Source organism: Salmo salar, chromosome ssa07 (assembly GCF_905237065.1).
Source record: "Salmo salar chromosome ssa07, Ssal_v3.1, whole genome shotgun sequence".
In the NCBI taxonomy this organism is placed as follows: Eukaryota; Metazoa; Chordata; class Actinopteri; order Salmoniformes; family Salmonidae; genus Salmo; species Salmo salar.
The window spans coordinates 43,779,727-43,793,038 of NC_059448.1; positions in this window are offsets into that span (position 1 = coordinate 43,779,727).

The following is a 13,312-nucleotide window of genomic DNA, read 5'->3' on the forward strand; positions in this document are numbered from 1 at the left end:
GAGGGAGGAAGAAAGAAAACACAGAACAAATGTGGCTGGGGGAGGAAGGGAGGGAGGAAGGGAAGAGAGAAAAAAATGACAGATAGGACATTCAGATCGACTCCTAATGCCCAGGGTTCCATCTTGTTAGCACGATTCATCTACGTGTAAATCATATATATATATTTTGTAGGGGTTCTTTTCTTCTTTTTTCTTTTTTTCTCTTCCGAGGCCCTGGTTTGCTAGCGCTGCCTTCTGCAAGCGGCACGCTCGGGCATTTGGCTGCCTTATCGGTCCATCAGCGAATTAAAAGCTCTTTTCCCTGTGAGGATTAAGGAGGTTGATTGAAGTCGGTATGAAAACTAGCTAATAAGTCGAAAATGTCAGAAGGGCACTCTATCGAAACTGTGTACTTTTCATAATAAAGCTGAGGGAAGGAGGGATGGAGGTGGGGGGAGGAGGGGAGGGGGGGAGAGGGGGTAGCATAGGGGAGGAAAAAGAGGAGAGGAAGAGGAAACTGTCACCTCAGACTTGAATGATGGAAGGAAGATGGGAGGGGAAGGGACTGAGGGACAGAGGAGAGGATAAGGGTGGTTTTCACCCAGTAGAGAGGGAGGTGCAGGTCTTTGTGTCAGGTCCTAGGCGTAACATTTTAAACAATCAGAAGGACAACAATGGGAGGGCAAATAGTACCCCAAAATACCCCAGTCTGGGGCTATACCAGCATGATCAGGAGGTGTGTGTGTGGGGGGGGGGGGTTGTGATAGTGAAAGGGGCAAAACGAAGAGTCATTAGTGGTATTAATGACAGCCAGACATTATCAGTGAAATCTGATAAGCATTTTGTAAATGGAAGGCATTGCAAATTATGAACATACACACACACACACACACACACACACACACACACACACACACACACACACACACACACACACACACACACACACACACACACACACACACACAGGCTACAGAGACAGACACAGCTCCATCTGGGTTAAAGAGGTGACGAGGAACAAAGTCTCCATTGTTTTCTGCTTTATTTTAGGTCCATCTCTTATAATCCTATTAATGAATACATGATATACTTTAGGTATCGTCTTTAAAATCAACCATTGGTTTTTAAGATATCAGTTGAAAATCTATGGCGCAAGTTTTTTCTAATCCATTTTTTCCTCCTCTCTCTCTCTCTCTCTCTCTCTCTCTCTCTCTCTCTCTCTGCCGTCTTTCGTTGAAAGATTAGCCTTATAAATTATGCATCGGTGGATAGTGAGGGTAATCCTAAGAAGAGATAAAGATCGCTTAAGTGTTGAAGGGGCATCAGAGAGGAAGCGCCACGATCATAAATATGAAACAGATGTTGGGTGACATTTTAAAAAGTGAATCAAATCCCCTCCTCTGCTGCATCTGGTATTTCAGATGGAAAGAGAGGAACTTGTCATCTATTTTTTCACTGTTTCTCTCTCTATCCTCCCTCTCTCTCTCTCTTCCCCATCTCTCTCTCTCGCTCTCTCTATATATATATTTTTCAGCGATAATCCCATGCAGCCAGTGATGCATAGATTACACAGTCTCTCTCCTTCTTCAGCATGTGCCTTACTTGTGTGTTTGAGCCAGCTGAACCCTGGGTAATACACTCCTCAATGAACTAGTCCCTTCAATAGCATATACAATTCCAGGCCTATCTATCCACAATGATATTGGTTAATTTCCACAAAGGAAGCTGTAAGATGCTGTAGGCCTACATACAATATGTTGGCATGTCTATATGGTGTAGCTACAGTGTGTGTGTTCTGTGTGTCAGCATCATGTATTTAGGGCTGAGTTGACGCAGTGCCACAGCATTAAGATCGCAATGTGTGTGTGTACTGAGTTCTTAGTGGTGAATTGAGGTAGGATTGTTTGGTGCTGGCACAGGCCCTGAGGACTACTCATCGCCGTCTTTCATTGTCGGGGGCCAATACATAGTCTCCGTACTCATCCCCTACGTTTTGTCTCCTCTGCTCAGTTTCTTTTGACCAGCCCCGACTCTATTCTGTCGCATTGATAAAGATGAGTGTTGTTTTGTATTGTTGTCTGTTGTGGTGAATTTGTGTGGCAAAAACGATCGGCTACTCTGAAGTGGAAAATACTGTTCTCTTCGTCTCTCTCGATTACTGTCTCACACCTCCCATTCTGTCTGTCTGTCTGTCTGTCTGTCTGTCTGTCTGTCTGTCTGTCTGTCTGTCTGTCTGTCTGTCTGTCTGTCTGTCTGTCTGTCTGTCTGTCTGTCTGTCTGTCTGTCTGTCTGTCTGTCTGTCTGTCTGTCTGTCTCTCGCTCTCTCTCTCTCTCTCTCTCTGGTCCTAGATACATAGCTCCTAGTTACAGAAGAATGACTGACTCAGGGTAAGGGTCATAGGTCAGAGGTCAACCAATCAGGAGCTAACTGAGGGAAAACATGAACAGTGACAGTTTCCAGTTACAGTACTGTGGGGGAGTAGACACACCTGAGTGTTCTGTTACCATCACGTATCTCAATGAGAGGGAGAGGAAGAGAGAGACCGATACAGGGAAGGGTGGCTGGAGAATGAGGTAGGGCTCCATATTGAGAAAGAGAGGGGAAAAGACGGAGAGAGAGATTGAGGGAGATAAATAGGGGGTGATGCTGAGATGGAGAGACATTTAAAAAAAGGAGAAAAGGCAGACTGAGTAGTAGTGAAAGACAAAAAGAAAAAGACAGGTATTTGAGAGGGAAATAAATGAGAGGGAGGCATAGAGAGAAAGAGGGAGGTAGAGAGGGAGAGTGATGGAGCGTGTGATAGAGGTAGAGAGAAAGACAGAGTGATGGAGGTGTATGTCTTGGGGCTGTGCAGTGCCCTCCCCTGCCTGTCCGTCAGAGTGGAATGAGGAGGGCCTTATCTCCTGTGCACACGTAACCCCTAACCTGACCTCCCCCTCTCCCCCCTCTTCTCTCCCTCCTCCCACCCCCTGCTCCTGCCCACGCTCATGATTCATCTCATCCCCGCTCCCTCCAGCCCTCCCTCGCTCCCTCTCTCCAGCCCTTCTTATCCGCTCCCTCGCTCGTTCCAACCGTTCATCTCTCGGTCCCCAGACCCACTTAACTTCCTCAGCAGCTCTACATGCCCTCTAAAAGACAGACCCACTTAACTTCCTCAGCAGCTCTACATGCCCTCTAAAAGACAGACCCACTTAACTTCCTCAGCAGCTCTACATGCCCTCTAAAAGACAGACCCACTTAACTTCCTCAGCAGCTCTACATGCCCTCTAAAAGACAGACCCACTTAACTTCCTCAGCAGCTCTACATGCCCTCTAAAAGACAGACCCACTTAACTTCCTCAGCAGCTCTACATACCCTCTAAAAGACAGACCCACTTAACTTCCTCAGCAGCTCTACATACCCTCTAAAAGACAGACCCACTTAACTTCCTCAGCAGCTCTACATGCCCTCTAAAAGACAGACCCACTTAACTTCCTCAGCAGCTCTACATGCCCTCTAAAAGACAGACCCACTTATTAACTTCCTCAGCAGCTCTACATGCCCTCTAAAAGACAGACCCACTTAACTTCCTCAGCAGCTCTACATACCCTCTAATAGAAGCTGCTGAAGCACCTGAGCAGAGAGGAAATGATCAAAATCTCAGAAAGAGGGGAGGAAACGAAAAAGGAGATGTGAACATCATTCAATTTATCATTTTTGGTCTCTCTCTTTGTCGACTGTGGTGAATTGACAAAGTGCCTCTGCACTCCTGCTAGAGAATGATAGTAACAAGAGAGGGAGAAAACCATCAGGCTAGTGTTGTCATACTGGTGACAGCAGGTTTGACTGAGAGTTCACCTGGCTGTGAAGTCGTCCTTGTGTTGACACTGGCTAAGATGGTTACATAGATAGACATACTTACCTGAGAGATATGACTACACACACACACACACACACACACACACACACACACACACACACACACACACACACACACACACACACACACACACACACACAACATGCTCTCGTACACACACACACACACACACACACACACACACACACACACACACACACACACACACACACACACACACACACACACACCTAGCTAAAACAAACAGGCTGAGGATGCACCTGAGGCCTTGGGATAACTACGGCAACCCACCCAACATGGAGATACATTCTGGCATGTCACTCTAACAGCTCATCCTCAGTATCTCTCTCTCACACACACACACACAGACCGCACACACGCTGAGCTGTAAATGTATAGGTAAACCATGGTATCATCCCAATCAGGTGTTGTTTATGTGGTTCCAGGGGTGGTGTGGCACCAGCCTCTCTCGCTAAAAACAACCACTCAATCACACCTCTCCACAGCTCTGACATGGTGTCAAGGGTGTTAGGGTTTCTGAATGTCACCCACCTCACCTGCATGCTCACACTTTCCATGTAGCACACACACACACACACACTCTCTCACACACACACACACACACACACACATGCACGCACGCACGCAAACACGCACGCACGCACGCACACACACACACACACACACACACACACACACACACACACACACACACACACACACACACACACACACACACACACACACACTTAAAATGACATACAATCCCAAATGCATAAGCACATATCATATACTCTTATCTGACATGATCACTATCACATGATGCTACTGTGGTTACAGCACCCTACATATCTCTTTAATACATTCCACTCCTACTTCCTGATTGCCAGATAACTCACCCACCAGCCATCTTGTCCCAGCATCCCTGCAGTGGAGAGAGTGGGTGTGGTCTCCTGAGAAGCCGTCCTATCAGCAGCCTGATCTGCTCCTAATTAGACAGAGGGAGGGTGGCGATTAGCCCAGCCCAGCAGTGTACATAGTGTACATAACCTCTAGCCCAGCAGTGTACATAGTGTACATAACCTCTAGCCCAGCAGTGTACATAGCTGCTGGGAACAGATCTTTCATCTGTCCATTGATCACACTCTTATCGTCACATCTCTAAACTTGGCCGTCAGATGAAGAGGCCTCAGCCACTGTCAAGCTCCCAGACAGACAGAAGGACTGATCGACGGACGGAAACTCACAATTTACATTTTAATGTTACTTTATTATCCGTTCTAATGGCTTAATATGATCCACAGTTTATGCCCCTCGAATTCCTAATCTGTTTTGCTTTGTGTTCATTGTGACCTTACAGTTTTGTGAGGTTTGCAGTGTGTCTACCTTGTGTGATCAATTGGAGGTGTTAGTTCACTGCAGAAACTCTCTGTTTTCTGTTCCTGCTTGCTCTTCATGATGTTTGCATCTTGGCTGGTACTGGTGTAAATCTCAGAGAGGTGTGCACCCTGATAACATCAGACAGTTTCCCTCCCTCTCCCTCCTCCCACTGGAGTTAAGATAGCTGCTATTGTTTCCTGAGAAACACACATGCACACATGCACACACATATACGTACACACACGCACACACAAATACGCACACACACATGCACTTCCTGGGCTGGGCACTTGCAGGTCTGTGTTTCAGGTTGTGGCGACTGAGGGAAATTCCCCAGTCAGCTATAGCTGGTTAATTAGGGACATAAATCTGTCTAATTGCGTCAAATTATGGCCTGTCTGTCCCCAGATCACTCTCAGAACACTGGCTTTTAGAAGAGAGAGAGAGAGATGGAAGGAGGGAGGGCAACAAAGAGTGATATTATGTGAAAGAGAGATGAGGGCAGCTAAGAGTTTGCACAGTGATGGTCTTACACTGTGAGAATGTTCTGTAGTTTGATGCATGTTTTATGTGTTTTGTTTTGTAGCTCAATGTAGGAGGAGGATTCAGCTGGGGATAAAATAAGGTCATTGCTGGAGAGGAGGTTCAACCAGTTTGACCTCTGAGGAGGTGGGGCTTAGGGACAGGTCAGGGGGGGTCAGGTCTGCTTCTGGAAGGTTCTAGACTTTAGACTTATTACAGGTCAAATCAAATCAAATGTAATTTGTCACATGGGCCGAATACAACAGGTGAAACGCTTACTTACAAGCCCTTAACCAACAATACTTTAAGAAGTTAAGAAAAAAATGAAAAAATTAAGTGTTTAGTAAAAAAGAGATAAGTAAAAAATAGAAAATAGAAAATAAAAGTAACAAATCATTAAACAGCTATCAGTAAAATAATAAGCGAGGCTATATACAAGGGGTACCAGTACAGAGTCAATGTGCGGGGGCACCAGTTAGTTGAGGTAATTGAAGTGAGTTAAAGTGACTATGCATAGATTTTAAACAGAGAGTAGCAGCAGCGTAAAAGAGGGGTCTAGGTAGCCATTTGATTATCTGTTCAGGAGTCTTATGGCTTGGGGGTAGAAGCTATTAAGAAGCCTTTTGGACCTCGACATTGCACTCCGGTACCGCTTACTGTGCGGTAGCAGAGCGAACAGTCCATTGGGTGGCTGAAGTCTTTGACAATTTTTAGGGCCTTCCTCTGACACAGCCTGGTATAGAGATCCTGGATGGCAGGAAGCTTGGCCCCAGTGATGTACTGGGCCGTACGCACTACCCACTGTAGTGCCTTGCGGTCGGAGGCCGAGCAGTTGCCAAACTGCTCTACCCTTTGGCTCAGTGTGGACGTTGCCTGCAATCCATGGCTTCTGGTTGGGGTATGTATGTACGGTCACTGTAGGAACGACGTCATCTATGCACTTATTGATGTGGTGTACTCCTCAACACCATAGGAAGAATCCCGGAACATATTCCAGTCTGTGCTAGCAAAACAGTCCTGTAGATTAGCATCTGCTTCATCTGACCACTTTTTTATTGACCGAGTCACTGGTGCTTCCTGCTTTAGTTTTTGCTTGTAAGCAGGAATCAGGAGGATAGAATTATGGTCAGATTTGCCAAATGGAGGGCAAGGGAGAGCTTTGTATGCGTCTCTGTGTGTGGAGTAAAGGTGGTCTAGAGCTTTTTTTCCCTCTGGTTGCATATTTTAAATGCTGATAGAAATGAGATAAAACTCATTTGAGTCTCCCTGCATTAAAGTCCCTGGCCACTAGGAGCGTCGCCTGCGGATGAACATTTTCCTGTTTGCTTATGGCCGTATACAGCTCATTGAGTGCGGTCTTGGTACCAGCATTGGTCTGCGGTGGTATATAGACAGCTACGGAAAATATAGATGTAAACTCTCTTGGTAAATAGTGTGGTCTACAGCTTATCATGAGATACTCTACCTCAGGCGAGCAAAACCTTGAGACTTCCTTGGATTTCGTGCAGCAGCTGTTGTTTACAAATATGCACAGGCCGCCGCCCCTTGTCTTACCAGAGGCCGCTGTTCTATCCTGCCGAAAAAGGTTATATCCCGCCAGCTGTATGTTGATCATGTTGTCGTTCAGCCATGACTTCTGAAGCATAAGATATTGCAGTTTTTAATGTCCCATTGATACGTGCTTGTAGTTTGTCTATTTTATTACCGATTGATTGTACATTGGCTAATAGGACCGATGGTAAAGGTAGATTACCCTCTCGGTGACACCTAATACACTTAATTACTGTTAACCCTGGGATGAAGCTCTGCGGTCTGTGTGTGTGTGTCTGTGCAAGTGTAAATTGATAATACTTATATTGTACACATTCTCTCTCCCTCTTCCTCTCTTTCTCTACCTTCAATTTGGTTTAGAAACGCTGTGCATTAGGAACAGATATGTTAATACATCGTTCACTCACACTGCCTCTGCTCATTGTTGCATCGTTCTGTAATGATTATTCAAAACTATTTTTCAATCGCAGAAATTTTTTTGAACAGTGGCGGAGTTATCCATCCTAGGCGTCGTGTAACGATGATTGAACACTGAAACTCAGCGGGAGTTTGTCTCCGTTCTCTCTCCACTCTCCCCTCCCTGTAAAACAAACATTTGAAGGCTTTTGTGTCGCCTGTCTGTATTTTAACATTTCAAAACCTTGTCTTCTTACGGGTGATCTAAAAAATAATCACCTTGACATCCGTCAAGCTTTAGCATGAGACAATACCGCCCGGCTGCTCTGAACTGCACATCAATAAGCTTAGAGGCAACGTTGCCTTTTACCCAACGCCGATTTACACTTTAATGGAAATACCAGGCTTTGTACTATCCGTATGAAAGGTGTTATTAAATCTTATTTTGCATTATTCTGGGGTTGGGGGATAAATCTATCAAAGGGTTCAGAATTCAATAACTTCATTTTTTGTGTTGTTTTTATTTATTTAAAATGTTAATTAAGTTTTTTGATTCCGAGGCGTACGTCGGGGGTAAATTGGCGTTTAGTGACAGAGGAGAGAGGGAGACATCCCTGTGAAGATTTTCTGTGCTGTGTAGCCCCCACCACCCCTCCTCTCTCATTTACCGACTGTCAGCAGCACAGCCCAGTTTCAATGGAAGGAGTCTTCTTCAAATAAAGGTAGCTGGTAGTGGAATATCTCAGGTATTTGGGGGTGGATGAAGTGTGTACGGGGGTGGATAGGAATTCTGGAATGCCCCAACCCGCTCGCAGTGGAGTCTGCCTGAGGAGGTGAGGAGGGTTTGTGAGGGGTGGAGGTAGGAGGGTGAGGAGGGTGAGGAGGGTTCCAGCCAAACCAGGCTTACCCCTCTAACCCCCTTACACCCCTCCAGGTCAAACAGGGTTAACCCCTGTGACCCCAGCTCATCACGTTTAGAATCCACGGCTCCCTGTTCTGTCAGCAAACTCCACACATAAGACATGACCAGCCCCAGCCCCAGCCCCACCCGCCTGCCCGCCTGGCTGGCTGTCCTGCTGCAGGACTCCACAGTGATTTACTGTCCCTATGGGATCACTTAGTAGTTAGTCTGACTTAAATGACTTAAATGGCCTGGCTTTTATGGGGACTGACTTCAAAGTAATATGATGAGAAATGGTGTTCAGTGATTCACTTCGGGGGAAATACTTTGCCATTTGTACATTGTAAACTTAAATGATTTCACGTACTTTCTCTTCACACTCCCCATTCATAGGTATGATGATTATTGTGGCTTAGTGTATAGATATAGAAAAGTATTAAGCCAGAAGTAAATCCACGTACAGTGTGTTTCCCAATACTTAAACCTCAGCACTGTGTCTGACTGTGATTTAGGCCTGTATGTCTGTCTGACTGTCTGACTGTCTGACTGCATGACTGTATGACTGTATGACTGTATGACTGTATGACTGTGTGACTGCATGACTGCGTGAATGTGTGACTGTATGACCGTATGACTGTGCGACTGTGCGACTGTATGCCTGTGTGACGGTGTGGCTGTGTGACTGTGTGACTGTATGACTGTGATTGTGTGACTGTATGACTGTGTGACTGTATGACAGTATGACTGTATGCCTGTGCCACTGTGCGACTGTGTGACTGTGTAACTGTAACTGTGTCTGTGACTGTGTGACTGTGCCACTGTGCGACTGTGTGACTGTATGACTGTGCCACTGTGCGACTGTGTGACTGTATGACTGCATGACTGTGTGACTCTATGACTGTATAACTGTATGACTGTGTGACTGTGTGACTGTATGACTGTGTGACTGTATGACTGTATAACTGTATGACTGTGTGACTGTATGACAGTATGACTGTGTGACTGTGTGACTGTGTGACTGCATGACTGTGTGACTGTGTGACTGTGTGACTGTGTGAATGTATGACTGTGTGACTGTATGACTGTTGACTCGTGACTGTGTGACTGTGTGACTGTGTGAATGTGACTGTGTGACTGTGTGACTGTGTGACTGCATGACTGCGTGACTGTGTGACTGTGTGACTGTGTGAATGTCTGACTATGTGACTGTGTGACTGTGTGACTGCGTGACTGAGTGACTGTGTGACTGTGTGACTGTGTGACTGCATGACTGTGTGAATGTATGACTGTGTGACTGTATGACTGTGTGACTGCGTGACTGTGTGACTGTGTGACTGTGTGAATGTGTGACTGTGTGACTGTGTGACTGTGTGACTGCGTGACTGTGTGACTGTGTGACTGTGTGACTGTGTGAATGTCTGACTATGTGACTGTGTGACTGTGTGACTGCGTGACTGAGTGACTGTGTGACTGTGTGACTGTGTGACTGCATGACTGTGTGAATGTATGACTGTGTGACTGTATGACTGTGTGACTGCGTGACTGTGTGACTGTGTGACTGTGTGAATGTATGACTGTGTGACTGTGTGACTGTGTGACTGCGTGACTGTGTGACTGTGTGACTGTGTGACTGTGTGAATGTCTGACTATGTGACTGTGTGACTGTGTGACTGCGTGACTGAGTGACTGTGTGACTGTGTGACTGTATGAATGTCTGACTGTGTGACTGTGTGACTGTGCGACTGTGCGACTGTGTGACTGTGTGACTGTGTGACTGTGTGACTGCATGACTGTGTGAATGTGTGACTGTAAGGGGGTCTGAGTGGAGATGTCAGATGTTGGCAGTGGCCTCTATAAACAGCCCTAAAAGCCTTGTGCTTTCAATTAAAACATCCATCACGGATTACTCACACAAAAACATACCTTCAGCCTCTGTAGAGTGGAGCCTGTTACTTACAAAGGGCTTACAAATCCCACCTCGCTGCCCTGGGCTATGGCATCTCACTAACACATTCACACACGCCTCTCTCTCTCTTTTTCTCCTTCTTTCTTTCGTCCTCTCTCTCACTTTTCATCTCGCTTTCTTTATACTCTTAAAAAAAGGCTACTTCGGCTGTCCCCACAGGAGAATCCTTTTTTGTTCCACGCAGAACCCTTTTGGGTTCCATGTAGAACCTTTTGTGGAAAAGGTTTTACATGGAACCCAAAAGGGTTCTACCTTGAACCAAAAAGGGTATTTCAAAGGGTTGTCCTATGGGCACAGCTGAAGAACCCTTTTAGGGAGAGAAATGGACCCTTCCTCTTCATTTAAGAAATGATTAATAGAGAAGGATATTCTTGAAACTGTTCTTGAAAAATGTATGTGTTGTTCTCGATCAATATGTAGTCTATCAAATGTAATATATCAACATGTTTTGTTCTTTTCTTTTGGAATGTATTAATCAACTCCTCAGAACACAGGGTAATGCACACCACTTTATAGACAATAGGCTATCATCTCTCCTTAGAGAAAACATTATGTTCCTGGTCGTACCAGACCGACAGTTTAGAGAAGAGAAACCAGACCCCAGTCAGTTTGTGTCTGTGTGGTAGACATGTCTGGCGTGGTGGCGGCCATATTGTGTGTTTTCACACGAGCTCAGGTAACCTCTCAAACTCAGGAACGCTGATTTGAATAAGCCCCTTGTGTCTCTGGGGCCTAAGAAGTTGTTAGTTAGGGCAACTGAAAAAGTGAGCGGGAGAGGAGAGCGAGAGGGGGAGGTGCAGGGAGAGAGACACACAATGAAAGAGAGAGAGAGACAGAGATCTGGTAAAGTGGTGCTGAGTTTGCACTATCCATTTTTCCCCCCTGTTCCTTGTCATATTCATTTTTAGATAAATATGCTCAGAGGGTACAGTTGGTTTGGAGATAAATTCTGCGGCCGCGACCGACGATCCATTCTCCCCATAAAATCTCACTACTCAGATCTGCCGTGTTTACATAGCATTACCATATATTAAACCCTGCATTCTCATGCATAGTATCCCATCGTGATGGTGTCAGTGAAGGAGAGTTATACAGTTGATAAAGGCCCAAAGGGATGCGGGAACAGAGAACAGCCCCTATCCAGCGCCATTGATATTCATTACAGTCGATCTACAGGCCTCAGAATCTCTCCTCTCTCTCTCCCCTTGGGGACAGAAATACTTTATGTGCTTATCAGTGTTTGGAACAAGGATTTCCTTCTCTGCTAACAACAACAGCTGGAGCAGAAGCTACAGTTGTATTTTTCTCCCTCTCTCTCTCTCTCTCTCTCTCTCTCTCTCTCTGTCTGTGTTAGCAGCAGGCAGTCAGAATCCACTAGGCCTGGTAGGTTGTTTAATCTCCCTCCAGCACACCTCAGTTGGAGATAACAGGGGGTGTCTGGAAATGACCCCCCCCCTTCCAACACACACATCCCTTGATAAACCACCCACACTCCCCCCAGTGCACCGATCACCATACCAATCTCCCATAACCCAAACACATACGAACACACACATAAACCAACCACTATCGCCCCATGTTGATGGTAGGATTTGATCTGCTGCTGGTCTTTTTCCCCTGTCGTGACAAACACACTGACTGGCCAAGCCAGGTAGTGACCATAGGAATGTGGGCTGGAACGTTTGGGTAATGTTACATCACTGATTCCCGGTCAATGTAACAAAGGTCAGGTCTGCCCCTGCAAGGTGAGAGCAGCAGCACTTTGACAGGCTTATTCTCCCTCTCTGTCTTTGGCTCTCTCTTATGAAGACCTTTCAACTGAAACCACATAAAAAATGAGCTGTATATATACAGTTGAAGTTGGAAGTTTACATACACCTTAGCCAAATACATTTAAACTCCGTTTTTCACAATTCCTGACATTTAATCCTAGTAAAAATACCCTGTCTTAGGTCAGTTAGATCACCACTTTATTTAGGGGAATGTGAAATGCCAAAATAGTAGCAAAGAGATTTATGATTTATTTCAGCTTTTATTTCTTTCATCACATTCCCAGTGGGTCGGAAGTTTACATACACTCAATTAGTATTTGGTAGCATTGCCTTTAAATTGTTTAACTTGGGTGAAACGTTTCGGGTAGCCTTCCACAAGCTTCCCACAATAAGTTGGGTGAATGTTAGCCCATTCCTCCTGACAGAGCTGGTGTAACTGAGTCAGGTTTCTAGGCCTCCTTGCTCGCACCTGCTTTTTCAGTTCTGCAAACAAATTTTCTATAATGATGGTCATTATGGCCAAACAGTTCTATTTTTGTTACATCAGACCAGAGGACATTTCTCCAAAAAGTACGATCTTTGTCCCCATGTGCAGTTGCAAACCGAAGTCTTTTTTTTTATAGCGGTTTTGGAGCAGTGGCTTCTTCCTTGCTGATCGGCCTTTCAGGTTATGTCGATATAGGACTCGTTTTACTGTGGATAAAGATACTTTTGTACCTGTTTCCTCCAGCATCTTCACAAGATCCTTTGCTGTTGTTCTGGGATTGATTTGCACTTTTCGCACCAAAGTACGTTCATCTCTAGGAGACAGAACACGTCTCCTTCCTGAGTAGTATGCCGGCTGCGTGGTCCCATTGTGTTTATACTTGTGTACTATTGTTTGCACAGATGAACGTGGTACCTTCAGGCGTTTGAAAATTGCTCCCAAGGATGAACCAGACTTGTGGAGGTTTACAATTTCTTTTGATTTTCCCATGATATCAA